The 19,844-nt window shown below is 38.7% G+C and overlaps 1 pseudogene; it reads left to right on the plus strand.

Moving 5' to 3' along the window:
* Positions 1-207: 207 nt before the first annotated feature.
* LOC140498354 (tetraspanin-8 pseudogene) lies at positions 208-951 on the plus strand (annotated as a pseudogene).
* Positions 952-19,844: the final 18,893 nt, after the last annotated feature.

Genomic DNA, 19,844 nt, shown 5'->3' on the forward strand with positions numbered 1-19,844 from the left:
TGTTTCTGTTTTTCTAGAGAGCCAGTTGGTAAACATTTCACCAGCATATCCTTTCTTACAATGTTATTTCTTGAGTTCAAAGAGTAGAGACCTGGGCTAAGGAAACTTTTTAGGAGCCTACTGCAGAAGCACAGAGCACACCGAAAATCCATCTGGCATCTTGAGGATACTGCTGGATACTTCTGTTAAAGAAAATTCTCTTTATTTGCTTTCTTGCTTTCCTTTAGAAATGGGAGCTGTCAGTGGATTTATAAAATACTCTATGTTCATCTTCAACTTCATATTCTGGGCATGTGGCTGTGTCATCCTGGGAGTATCAATACATGCACGTGTCAGTGAACATGGTGATGATATCATCAATGGAGAAGCAGATACAATCAACATACATGAGCAGCTAATCTCTCGATAGCTGTGGGTGCCATTATCATGGTCCTTGATATGCTGGGATGCTGTGGTGCTATGAAAGAAAGTCATTGAATGTTGCTCTTGTTCTTCATTGGACTGCCTCTGATTGTGATCATTTAGGTTGCCGCAGGTGTGGTAGGCATTGTCTACAAATCCAAGATTGAAGACTCATTTAAAGAAAGTTTCCAGGAACAAATGAAAAGTTTGACTCAAGAGGGTACTGAACATGAAACATTTAGAAACAACTTGGAGCAAATTCAAAAGAAGTTTAAATGCTGTGGCTTGATTGATGGAGCTGCTGACTGGGGAAGCTATTTTGACAAGTATTCTGCATCATGTGAATGTACAAATGTTAGTAATACAAAGGACATTTGTGTATCATAAAAGGGAAAGCAAGTTTAAAAAGAGACATGTGGTGACTACATTATAGATTTTTTGAAGAAAAATTTGATTGTTGTAGCTGGAATTGCATTTGGAGTGGCAGTGAATGAGATACTTGACTTGGTGTTTTTTATGGTCTTATTCTGCCAGATTGGGAAAAAGTGAAACTATTGGAGTTAAACTGTCCCCCAGTAAATCTACTTTTCAATTTTGCTTTGCTCTTTTAAAAAAATACAACTTTTTGAAGAATATTCAATTTGCTAAAATATGGCATTTTGCTGAAAGCATGGATAATTTCATTATCCATCAGATGACTGAAAGGTTAAAGTGACAATAATGATATGACTGTATATTTTTATGCAGAATAAAGACTCATGTTGTTTTAATTGATTTATTTCCTTTGATCATTGTATTCAGGTGGTAATGTATTTTAAATGTTCATCAAGAGCATTTGGTAGGACAATATTGATCTCCAAGTGACACAACAGTTATTTGAAGTTATAAATCTGGACTTTCTGAAATTAAAAAACAAAACAAAAATACAATGTTATTTCTCCTCATCTAAATTCTTGAACCCAGAACTTCCTTTAAGAGTCAACTCAGATGACACTTTCTTCAACATATGTTTACTAATATTCCACAGGTCACTGTGCTTCTATTTGGTAAATAGTCTACCTACTTATCTATGAGTATTTTGTATTCCTAGTCTAGAAGAACACAATATCATTGAGGGCATGGAACATTTCAATTTTGTATTACAATCTTTTCCCTCTCCTAATCTAGCATTGTACAAGGCAAACAGTAGACCCTTAATGAATGCTTGCTGTTTCAATAAATGTTGGTTCATTGAAAATGCACCAATATCCATTAAATAGGAAAGAGCTAGAGAAATAATCTGACAAGGTCCTTCAAAAAACTAAGTATATAACTTGATACTCAAAGATAAAGAGGGCCAAGGAAAGATTGTGAATGATAGGTTGAAAAGACATCAAAGTTTGTATATCACTTTGAGGACCCATATATATATGTCATTATTATTTCCCAGTAAATATTTGGAGGACATTCAAGGTATCAAAATACATAGTCTGATGAATTAATATATTCATAAATTAAATCATCTAATTCTTATGAAATAAGCAAATATTTAAGTGAAATTCATATATAAAGATCAATTATCTATGCACAAGAAGACAATATCTAGCCTAGAGTACTTTTTTAAAAATAGTATCAGAATAAAAGAAAATAGACTAAAGATGAGAAAAAAAAATGAAACAATTGCAACAGCATCAATATTATATATTTGAATATGCCTACTGATTGTGAAAAACTGGATACAGAAAAGGTAAAAATGTTGACTTGATCACAACTTTTTTATGAAATGTAAATATTATGATGCATTCACCATAAGGAAGAGACTAACAAAGAAAGATTCCAAAATTCTGTAAACAGAAATTACTTAATCTCTTTTTCAGTGAAAGAGAGACACAGACAGAGACAAACACAGAGAGACAGGATGAGAGGTGAAAGGAAAGACAAGAGCAGCATTATTTTAGAATGTAAAAGCACATTTCTTTTTTTTTTTTTATTTTGTAATGTTTAACAGTCACTGCCATACAATTGTGATTTTATCCCCCCCACCTGCCCCCCACTACCCCCCTCCCTCCCCACGACTGCATACAATTCTGTATAGATTCTATATATACTTTCCTATTGAGTATATTTTCACTATAGTCATGCTATGTAGTCAGACTAAGATAAATGAAAGAAATCGTATAACAAATCAGAACATGATACACAAACACATACACATACACAAACATGATCTGCTACAATATGTGAGTGACTTCCATATTTCTCTCTCTGAGTGTGGCAGGCATTTTGCCTTGAGATCCTCCATTGGGATTTTTTTTTTTTTTTTTGGTAAGAAGTTCTTGTGTTATTACAAAAATCTAAGTCTACCAGAAAAAACTCTCACACACTGTGGTTGTTGCTGTGCATAAAGTTCTCCTGGTTCTGCTCCTTTCACTCAGCATCAGGTCATATAAGTCCTTCCAGGCCTCTCTGAAGTCTTCTTGTTCATCATTTCTTATGGAACAATAGTACTCCAATACATTCATATATCATAATTTATTCAGCCATTCCCCAATTGATGGACATCCCCTTGACTTCCAGTTTTTGGCAACTACATAGAGTGCTGCTATAAATATTTTTGTACATGTGGAACCCTTTCCCATTTTTATGATCTCTTGGGGATATAGTCCTAGTAGCAATATTGCTGGGTCAAAGGGTATGCACATTTTTGTAGCCCTTTGGGCATAGTTCCAAATTGCTCTCCAGAATGGTTGGATGCGCTCGCAGATCCACCAACAAAGAATTAGTGTTCCAACTTTCCCACATCCTCTCCAGCATTTATCATTTTCTTGTTCTGTCATGTTTGCCAAGCTTATAGGTGTGATGTGGTACCTCAGAGTTGTTTTGATTTGCATCTCTCTAACCAATAGTGATTTAGAGCATTTTTTCATATGATTATAGATAGCCTTAACCTCTTCCTCTGAAAATTGCCTGTTCATATCCTTTGACCATTTATCAATTGGGGAATGACTTGTATGATTATACATTTGGATCAGTTCTCTATATATTCTAGAAATGAGGCCTTTATCCCCGAGCTTAGCTGTAAAAATTCTTTCCCAATTTACTACATCCCTCCAGATTTTGGTTGCATTGGGTTTGGTTGTGCAAAAACTTCTCAGTTTAATGTAATCAAAGTTATCCATTTTGCATTTCATAATGCATTCTATCTCTCCTTTAGTAAAGAATTCTTCCTTCTCCATAGATCTGATAAATACACTATTCCTTGCTTCTCCAGTTTATTCATGGTATCAATCTTTATACCTAAATCATGTACCCATTTGGACTTTATTCTTGTGTACGGTGTCAGGTATGGGTCTATGCCTAATTTCCGCCACACTGTTATCCAGTTTTCCCAGCAATTTTTGTCAAACAATGAGTTCTTATCCCAGAAGCTGGGGTCCTTGGGTTTATCAAACAGAAGGTTGCTATATTCCTTGCCTACTGCATCTTGAGTGCCAAGTCTATTCCACTTGTCTACCTCTCTGTTTCTTAGCCAATACCAAGTGGTTTTGATAATTGCTGCTTTAAAGTACAGTTTGAGGTCTGGTAGCGCTAGGCCACCTTCCCAAGCATTTCTTTTCATTAGTCCCTTTGATATTCTGGACCTTTTGTTTTTCCAAATGAATTTTGATATTATTTTGTCCAGCTCTAGAAAGTAATTGTCTGATAGTTTAATTGGTATGGCACTAAATAAGTATATTAATTTGGGTAGAATTGTCATTTTTATTATATTAGCCCGGCCTACCCATGAGCAACTAATGTTTTTCCACTTACTTAAATCTGACTTTATTTGTGCAAAAAGGGTCTTGTAATTGTGTTCATATAATCCCTGGGTTTGTTTTGGCAGGTAGACTCCTAAGTATTTTATACTGTCTACCCTAACTTTAAATGGGATTTCTCTTTCTATGTCTTGCTGTATAGGAATGCAGAAGATTTGTGTGGGTTTATTTTGTACCCTGCAACTTTGTCAAAGTTGTTTATTAATTCTAGTAATTTTTTACTTAAATCTCTGGGATTCTCTAGGTAAATCATCATATCATCTGCAAAGAGTGATAACTTAGTTTCTTCTTTGGATATTTTAATTCCTTGGATATCTTTATCTTGTCTAATTGCTACAGCTAACATTTCTAGTACCATATTAAATAATAGTGGTGATAATGGACAACCTTGTTTCACCCCTGATCTTATTGGGAATGCATCTAGCTTATCCCCATTGCATATAATGCTTGGTGAAGGTTTTAGATAGATACTGCTTATTATTTTATGGAAAGTTCCCTTTATTCCTACATTCTCCAATGTTTTTAGTATGAATGGATGTTGTATTTTGTCAAAAGCTTTTTCTGCATCTATGGAGATAATCATGTGGTTTTTGTTAGCTTTGTTGTTGATGTGATCGATAATGCTAATAGTTTTCCTAATATTGAACCAGCCCTGTAGTCCTGGTATGAATCCTACCTGATCATAATGTATTAATCTCGTGATAAGATGCTGTATTCGTTTTGCTAGAATCTTATTTAAAATTTTTGCATCTATATTCATTAGGGAAATTGGTCTATAATTTTCTTTCTCTGTTTTGTCTCTTCCTGGTTTGGGTATCAAAACCATATTTGTATCATAGAAAGAATTTGGGAGGACTCCTTCTTCCCCAATTTTCAAGAATAGTGTATGTAGTATTGGAATTAACTGTTCTTTAAATGTTTGATAGAATTCACTTGTGAATCCATCTGGCCCTGGAGATTTTTTCCTAGGGAGTTCATTGATGGCTTGTTCAATTTCTTTTTCTGAGATGGGGTTGTTTAAGTAATCAACTTCCTCTTCTGTTAATCTGGGCAATTTGTATTTTTAAAAATATTCATCCATCTCGTTTAGATTATCGAATTTGTGGGCATAAAGTTGGGCAAAGTAGTTTCTAATTATTGTTTTAATTTCCTCCTCATTGGAGGTGAGTTCACCCCTTTCTTTTTTAATATTAGTAATTTGGTTTTCTTCTTTCTTTTTTTTAATCAGATTGACCAAAGGTTTATCAATTTTATTAGTTTTCTCATAAAACCAACTATTGGTTTTATTTATTAATTCAATAGTTTTCTTAATTTCAATTTTATTAAACTCTCCTTTGGTTTCAGTATTTCTAATTTGGTATTTACTTGGGGATTTTCAATTTGTTCTTTTTCTAGCTTTTTCAACTGCAAGCCTAAGTCATTGATCTCCTCTTTCTCTATTTTATTTATGTAAGCATTCAAAGATATAAAATTCCCCGTAAGAACTGCTTTTGCAGTATCCCATAAGTTTTGGTATGTTGTCTCGCTATTGTCATTCTCTCGAATGAAATTGTTGATTGTTTCTATGATTTCTTCTTTAACACAACCCTTCTTTAGAATTAGATTATTTAGTTTCCAATTGATTTTTGGTTTCTCTTTCCATGGCCTTTTATTACATGTAATTTTTAATGCATTATGATCTGAAAAGGATGCATTGATTATCTCTACCTTTCTGCACTGGATTGTGAGATTTTTATGTCCTAGTACATGGTCAATTTTTGTAATTGTTCCATGTACTGCTGAGAAAAAAGTATATTCCTTTCTATTCCCATTTAATTTTCTCCAAAGATCTATCATATCTACCTTATCCAGAGTTTTATTTACCTCCTTAACCTCTTTCTTGTTTATTTTGAGGTTGGATTTATCGAGTTCAGAGAGGGCGAGGTTGAGGTCCCCCACTAGTATAGTTTTGCTATCAATTTCTTCCTTCAACTCCCCCAACCTCTCCTCTAAGAATCTGGATGCTATACCACTTGGAGCATACATGTTTAGTAATGATATTGCTTCATTGTCTATGGTGCCTTTTAGCAGGATATAGTTTCCATCCCTATCCCTTTTGATTAGATCTATTTCTGCTTTTGCTTTGTCTGAGATTAGGATTGCTACTCCTGCCTTTCTTACATGAGCTGAAGCACAATATATTCTGCTCCATCCTTTGACCTTTATCCTATGTGTATCCCCCCGTTTCAAATGTGTTTCTTGTAAGCAGCATATTGTTGGATTATGGCTTTTAATCCATTCTGCTATCCATCTCCGTTTTATGGGAGAGTTCATTCCATTCACATTCACAGTTATGATTACAATCTGTGTATTTCCCTCCAACCACTTTCCCACCATTTGTGCTTTTAGCTCTCCCATCTCCCTTCCCCTCCTCAATAGTATTCACTTTTCTCCCCCTCCTCCTGCAGCCTTCCCCTCCTTCTTTTGACCCCCCTCCCTTTTAGTTCCCTTTACTCTTATTGCTTCTTTCCTCCCTTTTAGCCACCCTCCCCTTTCTTCCCCCTTCCCCTCTTACTACCTATAGAGCTAGTTAGGCTTATCTACTTAAGATTATTGTTTCCTCCTTTGAACAAATCAGATGAGAGTACCTCTCAAACAATGCTCATCTCCCTCCCCTCCTTCCCTCTACTATAGTTTTGTACTTCTTCCTGTGATATAATTTGCCATTTTCTGCATCCCCCTTTCCACACCTCCTATTACATTCCCTTCTCATACTTAAATCATATTTTTGACATGACATCATTTACTTTATGCCCGTTCCCTCTACATATATCCCTTTTATCATAATAGCTGCACAGTTCTCAAGATTAACAGGTATCATCTTCTCTTATAGGGCGGTAAACAGTTTGCCCTAATTGAGTAGCAAGTTTTTGTTTTTGTTTTTTCCCCTCTGTTTAGCTTTTTATGATTCTCTGGAGATCTGCATTTGAAGATCAAATTGTCTATTGAGTTCTGGTGTTTTGGTCAGGAAGCTCTGGAAATCCTTTATTTCGTTGAATGACTTTCTCCTTGACTGAAATGTTATGCTGAACTTTGCTGGGTAGTTGATCCTTAGTTGAAGTCCCAACTCCTTTGCCTTACAGAATATTGGGTTCCAATTCTTTCGATCTTTTAATGTAGAAGCTGCAAGGTCCTGTGTGATCCTGACTGTGTGTCCTTGATATTTGAATTGTTTCTTTCTGGCTGCTTGTAGTATTTTCTCCTTCACTTGATAGCTCTGGAATTTGGCAACTATATTTCTTGGGGTTTTGAGTTTGGGATCCCTTTCGGGAGGTTGAATGGTGGATTCTTTCGATGACTATTTTGCCCTCTGAGTCTGGTACTTCTGGACAGTTTTCCTTGATCATTTCCTGGAAGATATTGTCCAGACTCTTTTCTTCATCATGGGTTTCTGGCAGGCCAATAATTCTTAGATTTTCTCTCCTGGATCTGTTTTCCAGGTCAGTTGTTTTTCCAACTAAATATTTTACATTTTCTTCTATCTTTTCATTCTTTAGATTTTGTTTGACTGATTCTTGTTGCCTCATTGAGTCATTAGTTTCTACTTGCCCAATTCTAATCTTCATCGTAGTGTTTTCTTCAGTTAGCTTTTCCATCTCCTTTTCCATCTGACCAATTTTTCCCTTTAAGGAGCTATTTTCTCCATTTAATTTTTGTACTTCTTTTTCCAATCAACCAATTTTCCCAGTTAGGTTTTGGGTTTCCTTTTCCATCTGATCAATTTTCCCAATTAGGTTTTGGGTTTCCTTTTCCATTTGATTAGCTCTTCCTTTTAGGGAATTATTTTCTCCAGTTAATTTTTGAACTTCCTTTTCCATTTCTTCAATTTTCTTTTTCAGGGTGATGTTCTCATCAGTGAATTCTTTTTTTATAGTTTTAAAATCATTGGCCAGTTTTTCTTTTATATCCTTCTTCAGACGTTCCAGGTAATCTAGTTGTGCTTGCGAGAAATTCATAGTCCCATCTAAGGTTTCAGATGGAAGTACAGTCTCAGCTCTAACCTCTTTGGTGTTTGTGTTTTGGTCCTTATCCCCATAGAAAGATTCTATGGTTTTTTCACTTTTCGTCTGCTTTTTCCGATTCATGATGTTGGCTGAGTGTTGTAGCTTTTGGTTCTTTCAGTCAGAAGGTACAGATCTTTAAGTTGAGCTGATGTGTGTCTAGGCTAAAAGCAGGCTTTTGTTTTTTGTTTCCCCATCAACCCTGGAGTTAGCTTGTTAGGTGTGTGGGAGGTGTGGTCTGGTCTCAGGCTATCTCCTCAGCTGACTTGAGGCAAAGGCAAGGTCAGGGGATGGTAATCCCAGCTTCCCTATTGTCTTCCCTTTTCCCCTGGAGGGCTGGGGCACGCCTAGAAGCTAACGCGTGTTCCCGCCCCTCCTGGGGCTCGTCTCCTGGCTCTGAGGCTTGCCTGGGTCTCAGTGCAAATTTTCTCTGCCCTGGGTCGTCTGTCCCTCCAGATCGCCTCCACCACAGTAGGAAGAATCCCCCTTTGCCACTTTTCCAGCCTCTGGTGTTATGAGACCACCCGCCCCCTTCTGCTGTTCCCACTGATCCAGGATTAATCTGGGGAAGAATTTTATGGTTCCCTCATGGTCATCAGGGGGGAGGAGAGAGCACTTACTGATCACTCTGCCATCCCAGTTCCTGGAAGTTCAAGTAGTGACCCACCGAAGTCCGTCTTCAGGCTGAAGATTTCAAGGGCTGCTGCGCTGATGTCTGGCACTCAGCGGCTCTCACCGGCTCGGCCTGGCTTATCTCCTGCTCCGCTGGTCTCGCCCGCCACTCTCGGGCTCCTCTGGTCCCCTCCGCCCTGCCGTGCTGACCGCGCTGCGCTGTGCGCCGGGGTCTTACCCCCGCGGAACAGATCCCTCCCGTGGACCCTCCGGTCCAGCCTGGGCTCTGAATCCGTCAAAGTCCGTCACCCCTGGATTTTACACCTCCAAAGTCTGGTCAGACTCTCCCCCCAGATATATCCCTAAAACCACATTTCTAAAACCCCTGAAAAGATAAAGCTTATAGGCAGCATTGTGTAATAAAAAATTATTGACCAAAATAAGCCATATTATCTCATTCAGAGGTGAAACTGGTTGAATTATATCAATCATATATGTGTATATATATATATATATATATATATACATATATATATATATATATATATATATATATATATATATATATATATATATATATATATATATATATATATATATATATATATATACATATATGATTGGAAACATTGGTCAGCATTTTTGTAACAATAGACTTTCATCTTCATTAGAAGAGCAATCTTCACATTTGGAATTATGTATATCACTATTTGCAGAGTTTTATTAAAGATTAGAAATAGGGATTAAGAATATGAACTTGGAAATATCAGTTAGGTATTATCCAACACTCCCTCACAACCTCGGAAATAAATCTTTTTTTCTGGTTTAAATTTTTAAATTCATTGAACATTTCAAAAAAATATTTCAGAGAAGAGGAAATATATTGGAAAAATGTGAAAAAAGATATTAAACACTGTTAATACAAGAAAAGTTACTAAGAGAGCTCAAATTGCTTTATGTATCAATAGGCACCCTGACATACATGGGGTTATCACAGGTTCTTAGATCTGCGTTGATAAAAGGAAAGACGACTTTTGAGGGGTCACCAATCACTTTAATCAAGAAAAGTGAGTGTCCTGAACTTCAGAAAAAATACAGAGAAATCAAAGGTTAACAGAGAAGCTTCCAAAGGTCTGACATAAGCTATATATACATCATTTATCAACAGACAGATCCAATTGTCTGACCATAGCTGTGAGAGAGGAAAGCACCAACATCTGGGTGTTCAAAACTGGAGGACTTTTTAGTGACTCTCCGGAGTCTCTGACCAAACAAAGACTTCTAGTCAGTAACCCCAAAGTCATTATATATTTATACATTTTTTTTAGAAGCAGAGGGCAGCACAAACCTTGAGAACCAGTTAACAAAAGGTGTGTGCCTTCCTACAAATCTTCTCAGACTCATTAATGAGTGGGAAAGATCTTTCGTCACATTAAAATAATTAACAATATAGATACATATATGGTTTCTGGTTAAAGAGACTCTTGTTTCTGTACTTTACTCCTAGTAAAGACTCGTGGTTGATAAAGGCAAGATTCAATCAGAGACACTTGATTATACTAAAAGAAAAACAGCAAAAGATTCTACTTTGCATGTTCTCACACATATGGAGACACATATTTTGCGATTCAGAACTAAACTTGCATATTCATAATTCCAGTTAGGTGCTGGAAATATTGCCCTGGTGATACATTTGGCATTATGAACAGGATCACAAGTGTGAAATCTCCATTTTGAGGAAGAAAGACTTCAGAGGAAGAAACAGATAAGCGAGGATGGGAATATTTACCTTATTTTCCCAAGCAAAAGAAAGGGCTAAAAGTACTGGACCCAGTGAAAACTAGGAGGTAAGGTTACAGAAAGGACAACCTAGAGAACTGGAAAGATATCTGCAAGGAATACCAATAAAACCAGGGAAAGAGCTGGCAGGGGTGTGTAGGAGAGGCTGGATTTTATTAACTGTTTACCATATTATGTGGAAAAGCAGAAATGAGTTGCTGAAGGAAAAATTTCAGATGGACAAAGTCACAAGTGGAAGAAAAGGTACTTATTGTAGCACAGAAGTAGAAGCAAAAGGTTGGCAAAAGAAGTGTGCAGGCAATTTTTGTACGGATCCAATCTATATGCCATGACAATGACTGCTAGGATAATGAGTGGGAGGAAAATGTAAGAAAGTCAGAGGGGGGGGAATGAAACAATGCTAGAGGGAGAGGCTTCTTAGGCAGAAGCACATCCAGTAATAAGGCAAAAAACAGTACAACAGGGGGACACAGTGTTTAGGGAGAAAATTGAGGATTTTACCGAGCAGGAGGTCACAGACATTTTGAACTGGTTCACTCAAAGGATGGGAGAATTGTTGAAATCCTGGATGGCGAGAATCAGTGAGGAAGGAGCCAGAGGAGTATCTATAGAGGGCATGGATTGCTTGAAATTCCTAGGTATTAGTCAGAATTCTTTTGTATAGCAAGCTTTGAGAGATTACATTATGCATGAAGGTAACAATTAGACTAATCTGCGAGCTTTGGCTGAAGAAGAATATAGTAAGCAGTATCCTACTCACTCTATGTGGTCTAGTGGAGATAGATTCATTGGTATTCACTTAGAGACTCTATAAGAAAGTTAAAGAAGGAGGTAATGAAGACTACCATAATGATCTGAAATGCAGATGCTTATTGTGACCCCCTTTGCAATTTCCCATAGGATTATAATAGTCAAGATGGCTCCACCTGGTTATAAGCCCCTAGTTCTGACACTAATAAGTGGAGAAATAGGGAACCCTCTTTCAGAGATGTCAGAAAAGATTTCATAGTTGAGTGACTTAGGGGACTGGGAAAAACATAAATTTCCTTGACAGAAAAGAGAAAAGAATCAGCAGATTCAAAGTCCGGGTACACTGACAAGAACAGAAGTGTTTACTATTGTATTGAGAGCAAGGGTAGATTTTGGAAGAGTAGATGGTGTTCCAACTAATGAACTACACAAAAGGTACTGAGAAAAGGGGTTTGATACTATACAGAATAGAGAAGCAAGAATTGCCCCTACAAATCCTCCTGAACCCCTGTATGCAAGTTTGTTGCAGCTTCAGGGAGAAAAGAAAACTGACTGAGCCCCAAATCAGATTAAAGAAATACACAGACAGGATTACAGACCACATATCAATTTGACCGTATATTGGGAAAATGGATCAAAAACTGTAACTAGCACATTAATAGGTACAGGGGCAGAGGAATCCCTCATATATAGAAATCCTGATAAGTTTAAACATGGAACTCTTATCACCATCACAGGACTGGGAGGGACTGAAATATTATGCATACAAGTCAAACTAATGATGAAAAGTGGACAATTACCTAAGAAAGAATATACCGCGGCAATTGGATCCATAGCTGAATCCACATTGGAACAGATACATTGAGAGGTATGACATTAAATTTACCTGAGGGAAAATACCAATCTGAGGTAAGCAAGATAGGCGTTCGGGTGGATAAAAAAGAAACAAACCCAATCACTTTACCTGAACCTTCTGAAGTATGTATTTTAAAGCAATATCATGTGCCAGATGGGCAAAATGAAATTATCAATATTATAAAGGAATATTCTGAGGCAGGAGTGTTAGTCCCTGCAACCACCTGATGGAATAATGCTGTCTGGCCAGTATGAAAGTGAGGTGAGACACGTAAGATGACAATGGACTCCTCTCTTGTGTGATACTGTTCCAGATACCATTACCTTAATAGAAAAGATCCAGAAATATGACAGCACTGGCTATGAAGTTATTGACTTAGTCAATGGTTTCTTTAATATCCCAATAGATTCTAAGCCATAAGACCAATTTGTTTTCACTTGACAGGGCCAACAATATATTTTTACATGCTTGCTACAATGGTATCTGCACAGCTCCACTATTTATCATAGGATTATGGCTGAATATTTGGAAGAATTAGAGCTACCTGGTGTACAGCTTGCCCACTACATAAACATTATAATACAAGTAAAAATGTAAAAGAAGTGGAGAAGAATTTGATGCTTTTAATTGATCATATAAAAAGCAAATTTGGAAGAACCATCTCAAACCATAAATTTTTTGGTTATATAATGAAATAAGGGGCTACAAGAGAATCTCAGGCAAGACCAACAAAAGATTCTGGATTTTCCTATCACCACCAATAAGAAAGAGGCCCAAAAGTTTTTGAGGTTATATGTATATTGCCAACATCACATACCATATTTAGGACAAATTTTGAAACCTGTGTATAAAATTACTAGGAAAAATATGAATTTGTTTGTGGACTTGAGCAGAATAAAGCTTTTGAATAAGCAAAGGCAGCTACACAATTGGCCCTAAATTCATGGCCTATACTAGGATAAGTTTCTGTTGAGAATGAATATGCAAACTGGAGTTTATGGTAAGGACAACAAAAGTGAAATGTATGCTTCAGATTTTGGTCTAGAAAACTCCCTTCATATGGAGTTCAATAAACCCATTTTGAAAAGCAGTTTTCAGGTGCACATTGGATTTTGGTAGAGACCAGACAACTGACTTTTGGTCATGAGGTAATATTAAGGGCTGGAATTCCAGTTTATGATTTAGATAATGAGTACCCCAGCTCCTTACAGAATTGGGCATGCTCAAGAAGCTAACATAATTAAATGGAAATGGGATATTCAAAATAGATGTTGTTTGTACATCACTGTTTTCATATTATCTCTCCCATTTAATTGAGAGTTCCTTGAAAGCAGGAGCTATCTTTTGCCTTTCTTTGTATAGTTTATACTTTGGATAATATTTGGTGCCCAGCAGGCACATGATAAATGCTAATTAACTGACTGAAATCTGTTTTCTCATCTTTATAAAATCATCTTGAAAATGATAGGCATAGGCTCCAAGATGGCAGAGTAGAAGGATGGACCTGCTGTAACTCTCCCCCTATAGCCCCTAAAATACATGTACAAATGACTCTAAACAAATTCTAGATCAGCAGAAGCCACAAAATGACATAGTGAAACAGATTTCCAGGCCAGGACAGGTTGGAAGACCAACAGGAAATGTCTATTGCACCAGGCTCTGAGCAAAGAGCAGACCAACATGGGCCATGCATGATGGGCAGGACTGGAGCACGTTTCCAAGTGCTGAATCAAGGACAGCTGCCATGGTTTGCAGATTTCTCAATCTGCAAATGCTAAAGCCAGCTTCAAAGGTAAGTAAGAAAGCTCTCTCACCTGGTTGAGAGTAGAGCACAGTTTGGCTCCAGTCCCAGTCCCAGTCACAGGGCAGTAGCAGCCACTGCAGCAGCAGCAGCCTCCATTTTTGGAGTCCTCTGACTAAAGACGCTGGGGAAATTGAGTAATTGATCTGTTTCTCAGTCCTGAGTGGAGGTCCTGGGGTGAGGATCTCTGGTGTTGTAGAGCTGGTGGCAGCTGTGGAGAGGGAATCTTACTCGCAGTTCCAGGGAAGAAAATAGTGCTTTTGGTTGCTCATTGCCAGCCTAGAGGCCTGTGTGGGCTACCCGAGTCTTTCTTACCTCACCTCCCGAGGTCTTCGGTTGGCCAAAACCGGATGCTCATATGAGAGAAAGGACGTTCCAGAGTCGAACAAAGGTTGAGCTTTAGTTCAGGGTCTAGTTACAAGTGCAGGGGGGTCTTCCTTAGGAGTAAGAGGGGGAGATTTCCTAAGGAGGCTAGGATCTTAAGGGCTTGGAAATAGAAGTACAAGGGGGGAGAGAGGGGGAGGGGAGAGAGAAGAGAAAAGAAGCAGAGCCTACTGTCCTCTTGGCTCCTCACGTGCTAAGAGAGCTTTCAGGCTTCCTCAATCCTACTTAACCTTCAGCCGCACAGTTTGCATCTAAATACCGTGCTGTTAGGTAACTAGGTGTGCTCCAATCCGGGACAATCTCGAGGGCGGGGAGATCTCTCTCCCATCACGTTTCTCACGGGAAGAGGCGGAATTACTCGAGATAGCTCGGTTCACCTCTATTCCCTGCCGTTTCCTGGGAGGGTCTCGTGAGAGCTCTAAGATTTAGAAGTCCCACTTTTACCCGCCCGAGACCGTCCACACGGAATTGAGCTTCCAATCCCAACATCTCCCCTTCTTTGTTATGCGCGGAGCGCACCTGGCTCTAGAGCAAACAGTGGCTGGAGGCTGAGTGGATTAGGAAGGCCTTTAGCATATGAGTACAACTGACAAAGGGAGGCATCAAATAAAACAAAGAAGAAACTAAATGGCTGAGTTACAACAGGGGAAGTGCAATCAACTAATCCCAAAGCATATTTTAAGAGGAGCAGCTGGTGTAGGCGCCTTACACGTCACAACTCCCCTTAATCTTGCAAATGGATCTATACAGGTGGAAAATTGGTCACCTCCTCCCCCCCCCCCAATGTCCTGGGTTTGTGATATCAAAGTCCTCCTTCAGCCGGTGGAAAGAGATGCCTAGATGGGAAGCTGTCAGCAGCAGTGTCTGCGGTTGTGATGAGTGCTGCCTCCTCTCTGGGCAGCAAGGTTAAAGCTGTCAGCAGCAGACTCAGGTGGTGCATGATCCTTCTCCGGGGTCTCTGGGCTCTCTGCCTCCTGCGTCTCCGTCGTCTCCGACCTCGGTTCCCACCTACGGATCCTTCTAATGGGAATCCACGCATGATCTTTTCCTATGGAGACACAAACATACCCTCGACCCCCTATTAGTATCTTAAAATGTCTCATAGCTGGAGTAGTATGTGCGCTTTTTGAGACAGCTGTATCAAGCTCTGATTGTATTAGGCGACCTTTTCCCCTTCTTTGTTTAGCGAGGATCGCCTTTAAGGTAAAATTGATAAGAATGCATAGTGGCTGTTTGTTTTGGTATAGCTGCTGCCAGGTGCTCACAAATGCTTGATTAACATCTGTAAGGAACCTGAACTTTACGGATTTTTTCTTTATAACAAACACAGGAGCATTCCAGGGTGCTGATTGCTCCTTAACCAGTATTTGTAATGCCTGGAGTTTTTGTGGAGTCAGGGGCCATTGCTCCACCCAAATTGCGGTGTCTGACTTCCAATTCAAGGGTGGGGACTCCAGTGCAGCAGCAATGGCCTTTACTAAAAATTTGATAACCTCATCCCGAGGCGGCTCATAGCCATTCCGGCAATCAAGACATAATCGGAGGCTGAGTACTGTAATTGATTTCCTGTAGCCTCAAACTGCCCTGTTCCTGTAAATTGCTGATAAGCCTGGGGGGCCTGAGCCCCTAGCCCACCGGTAGTGCTCTTTACCCTCTGAGAAAATTCTGATACCCAAATCACATTCTGCCCAGGGGTAAGGCAGGCTCTAGCTAAGCTCTTCCAGTCATTAGGAGTCAGAACGAACTGACCACTGAGAGTTTCAAGCATGGCTATGACAAAGGGTGAATTAGGGCCGTGCTTGGTACAAGCCTCTTTAAGAGTCGCCACTCTCTTCCACTCTATGGGTATGTGGCTCCTTCAAATGCCACCGGGGACACTGGGATCCGCTATTTCTAGCACAGGAAATGTCCCTACATCTTCTCCATTCTCTATAGCCTTTCTTATTCCTTTTTCCAAACTGGACTGTGGCCCTGAACTGTCTGACCAATGGAGCAGGTTATAAGGAGGCGCGGAGGGAAGGCACGGCGTATTCTCCCCTGCCTCGCCTTTTCCATCCGCTAGATGGATCTCCGGGTCTATTTTTTCTTTACGCTCCTTAACTTTCCGCTTAACTTTCTGCTTGCCTGGGTCCTCCCCTCCCCTCTCTCCGCTTCCACTCTTATTCCAATCCCGCCCTGGCCTCTCCGGCCCTTCCTTACAAAATTCTCGGAGGTCGTTTAACTCTATTGTGACCCCCGCCTCCCTGCCTTCCCTGTGAAGTGTCTCAGCCCAGACCTCTTGTTCCTCTGGCTTTATTACTGGCAATAGATTCCCCATCTCCGCCCTTTTCCCAGGGGTTTGGGAAGCTTCTCTCCACTTTCTCTCCTTCCGAATCTAGGATTCGGGACTCGCTTCTTTCACAGCCCCTTCCGGGTGTACCCCAAAAGCACCCAGGATTATCTGCGCTCCCAATCCCTGTTGGGGCGACAACTGCCAAGCCTAGAGGCCTGTATTGGGCTACCCGCGTCTTTCTTACCTGTCCAGGTCTTCGGCTGGCCACGCCGGATGCACGTATGAGAGAAAGGACGTTCCAGAGTCAAACAGGGGTTGAGCTTTATTACAGGGTTTCGGTTACAAGTGCAGGGGGTCTTCTTTCTTAGGACGAAGAGGGGGAGATTTCCTAAGAAGGCTAAGCTTAAGGGAATGGAAGTAGAAGTACAAGCGGGGAGAGAGGGGGAGGGGAGAGAGGAAAGAAAAGAAGCGGAGCCCTACTTTTCTCTTTTTCTCCACACGTGCTAAGAGAGCTTTTAGGCTTCCTCAATCCTACTTAATCTTCAGCCACACAGTTTGCATCTCAATACCGTGCTGTTAGGTAACTAGGTGTGCTCCAATCCGGGACGACCTCGAGGGCAGGGAGACTCCACCCATCAGGTATCTCCGGGGGAGAGGCGGAAATACCCGAGCTAGCCCAGCTAGCTCGGTCTGACCTTCTCGAACCCCCGCTGTTCATGGAGGGCCTCGTAAGACTCTAAGATTTAGAAGTCCCACTTTTACCTGCCCGAGACTGTCCACACGGATTTGAGCTTCCAGTCCCAACACAAATCATCTTCTTTGCTGCAGAATTATTACAAAAAACATTTATACTGTTTAAAATTTGCACCTCTGCCTCCAACATTTTGGAGACACCTTACAGGTAATACAGAATTCTCAAGAATGCCGTCACTGCCAAATTATTAAAATAAGAAAACCTCTCACTGAGACCAAAATTTATTTGTAAAGAATTATAGTTTATTGTTATTTGAATGTGATTTTACAATTTATTTATATACTCAGAAAACTTAGACTCCTATAGGAATTCACTCACAAAATGCAATACTTGAGATTCTCAAAGGATTTCTGCATATTTGTTGCCATGTACCCACATAATTTATTGCTTTCATATCTAAAATAGCCTACACATAACAATGTAAGTTCAACTATGTATATTTTCCCAAGACAAAATAAGGCATTTTTTTCAAAAGTATATTAAATGACCATTTAAAGAATATTTATGCTAATGCCAATTAATCATAGCCTTAGAGATATTTCATCAACTCAGTTATATTATCTTATAATGTTTTTATTAATAATTGTTAATTAGTGAAGTATTCTTGGTGGAGGGTAAGTAGTCATTTTGATAGTTTTCTTTTTGTTTAGTTGGTTTGGTTCTGATTAAAATCTTTAATTTCATTGATATAAAAATCTCCCTGAATATATAAGTCCTCCACCATTACAACAAGATCAGCAACTTATTTGCTATTTACTGTCTTAGAAAGTTTCCTAGAACCCCTGAAAGTTTAAGTAACTTGCTCATACTTATATGGCTAATATAATCAGAGGCAGGGCATGAAGCCAGGTAATCCTGATTGTAAATTCAACCCTTTATCCACTATCCCAGGATGCCTGTCATTAACCATGAGAAAGATGGTTTGTTTTTTGTAGTCATACATGCATTATACTAATGATCAAGTCATTATTAAAGAAAAATCTTTACTTTCAATTCTAATTCAATTCAGGCAGGATGAAGTTTACTTTTGTACTTTCTGTGAGGAATAGATTTGCTAAGCAAATTCATGCAGTTACATCAACAAGAAGTCAGGAGAGTTCTGAACTGATTTCAGAACTAGTTGCTTTCTCAGTTCTTAAACAGGAACTTTGCATATGATTAACATTCCAGCTACATCTGAATACAATCTTCTCATTGGAGCCAGTATAGCAACTCTACTGGGGAATATTTTCTTTGGAGTACTTTGACTTACTTGAAAACAAAATTCTGCTTCATGTAGTCCGTGTTCAATATACAAATTCATCTTGTTAAATTAGTTTTTGACACTACACTTAGAGGTGAGATGACTCTATTTTCCTGCTTCAAACAACATGTCCTATTACATTTACAGAGTTTCCAGATTTCATTCTATTTATCATAATGCTAAAGTTGATTCACCATTTGAATCTACTTAACTTGAATTTGCTTGAATCTACTACTTGAATTCACAATCTTATCATGTCCATTTGATATTTTCCCTTGAGAGTTTCTTTCTTTCCATGGTTCTGACTTGTCATTATATTCCTGCCTCTCCATGAGATGGGTAAGTAGACAAAACAAGCTATTTTTTGCTCAGTCAAATAAGGATGAGGAAACTTCTTTAAATATACAGCTAAATTATATAACCACATCACTTTAGCTTTACCTCCTATATTTATTCATTGAAAAATTCCTGTTAAATGAAATATCTAGATATAAGGAAAAGGAATTATTAGTGTAACTATCTTTGAATTCTCCTCCAGTGACATGTCTTAATGATGACTAAATTTTACCCTTATTAACCCCATATTTTGGTATAGTACTGAGTTCTTAATACAGCATTTCATTTTTTAACCATTTCTGTTTTATGAGTCTACCAGACAAAAGTAAATGAACTTATTAAAGATAAGAGGAATAAATTAAATGAAGGAATAAGTACTTTAATTAACATGTCACTGAATGATAACCTTTCCTAATCCTTCATAATTCTAGTGCTTTTTTTTTTATTAATCCTGTATATAGCTTGTTTGTATGCATTTGTTTGCTTATTGTCTTCCCTATTAGACTGCAAGCTCCTAAAAAGCAGGTACTGTATTTTACCTCTTTTGGTGTCTCTAGCACTTAACACATTCGCTGCAACATAGTATGTGTTTAATAGATGCATATTGGCTGACTTTAGAAATGGTTTTCTGTACTTAGCTAAGGAAATAAAGCTTGCCAGAAAATTCAGTCCACTAGCCCAGCTTTAAGGAATCCGGTTTCACTTGTAATCATCACTGGAATAGTACACACTATATTGGAAGAGTACATCAAATATGTGTGTGTATATATACATGTATACACATGTATGTGCGTATGTAT

The sequence above is a fragment of the Notamacropus eugenii genome, chromosome 4 (genome assembly GCF_028372415.1).
Source record: "Notamacropus eugenii isolate mMacEug1 chromosome 4, mMacEug1.pri_v2, whole genome shotgun sequence".
Taxonomy (NCBI): Eukaryota; Metazoa; Chordata; class Mammalia; order Diprotodontia; family Macropodidae; genus Notamacropus; species Notamacropus eugenii.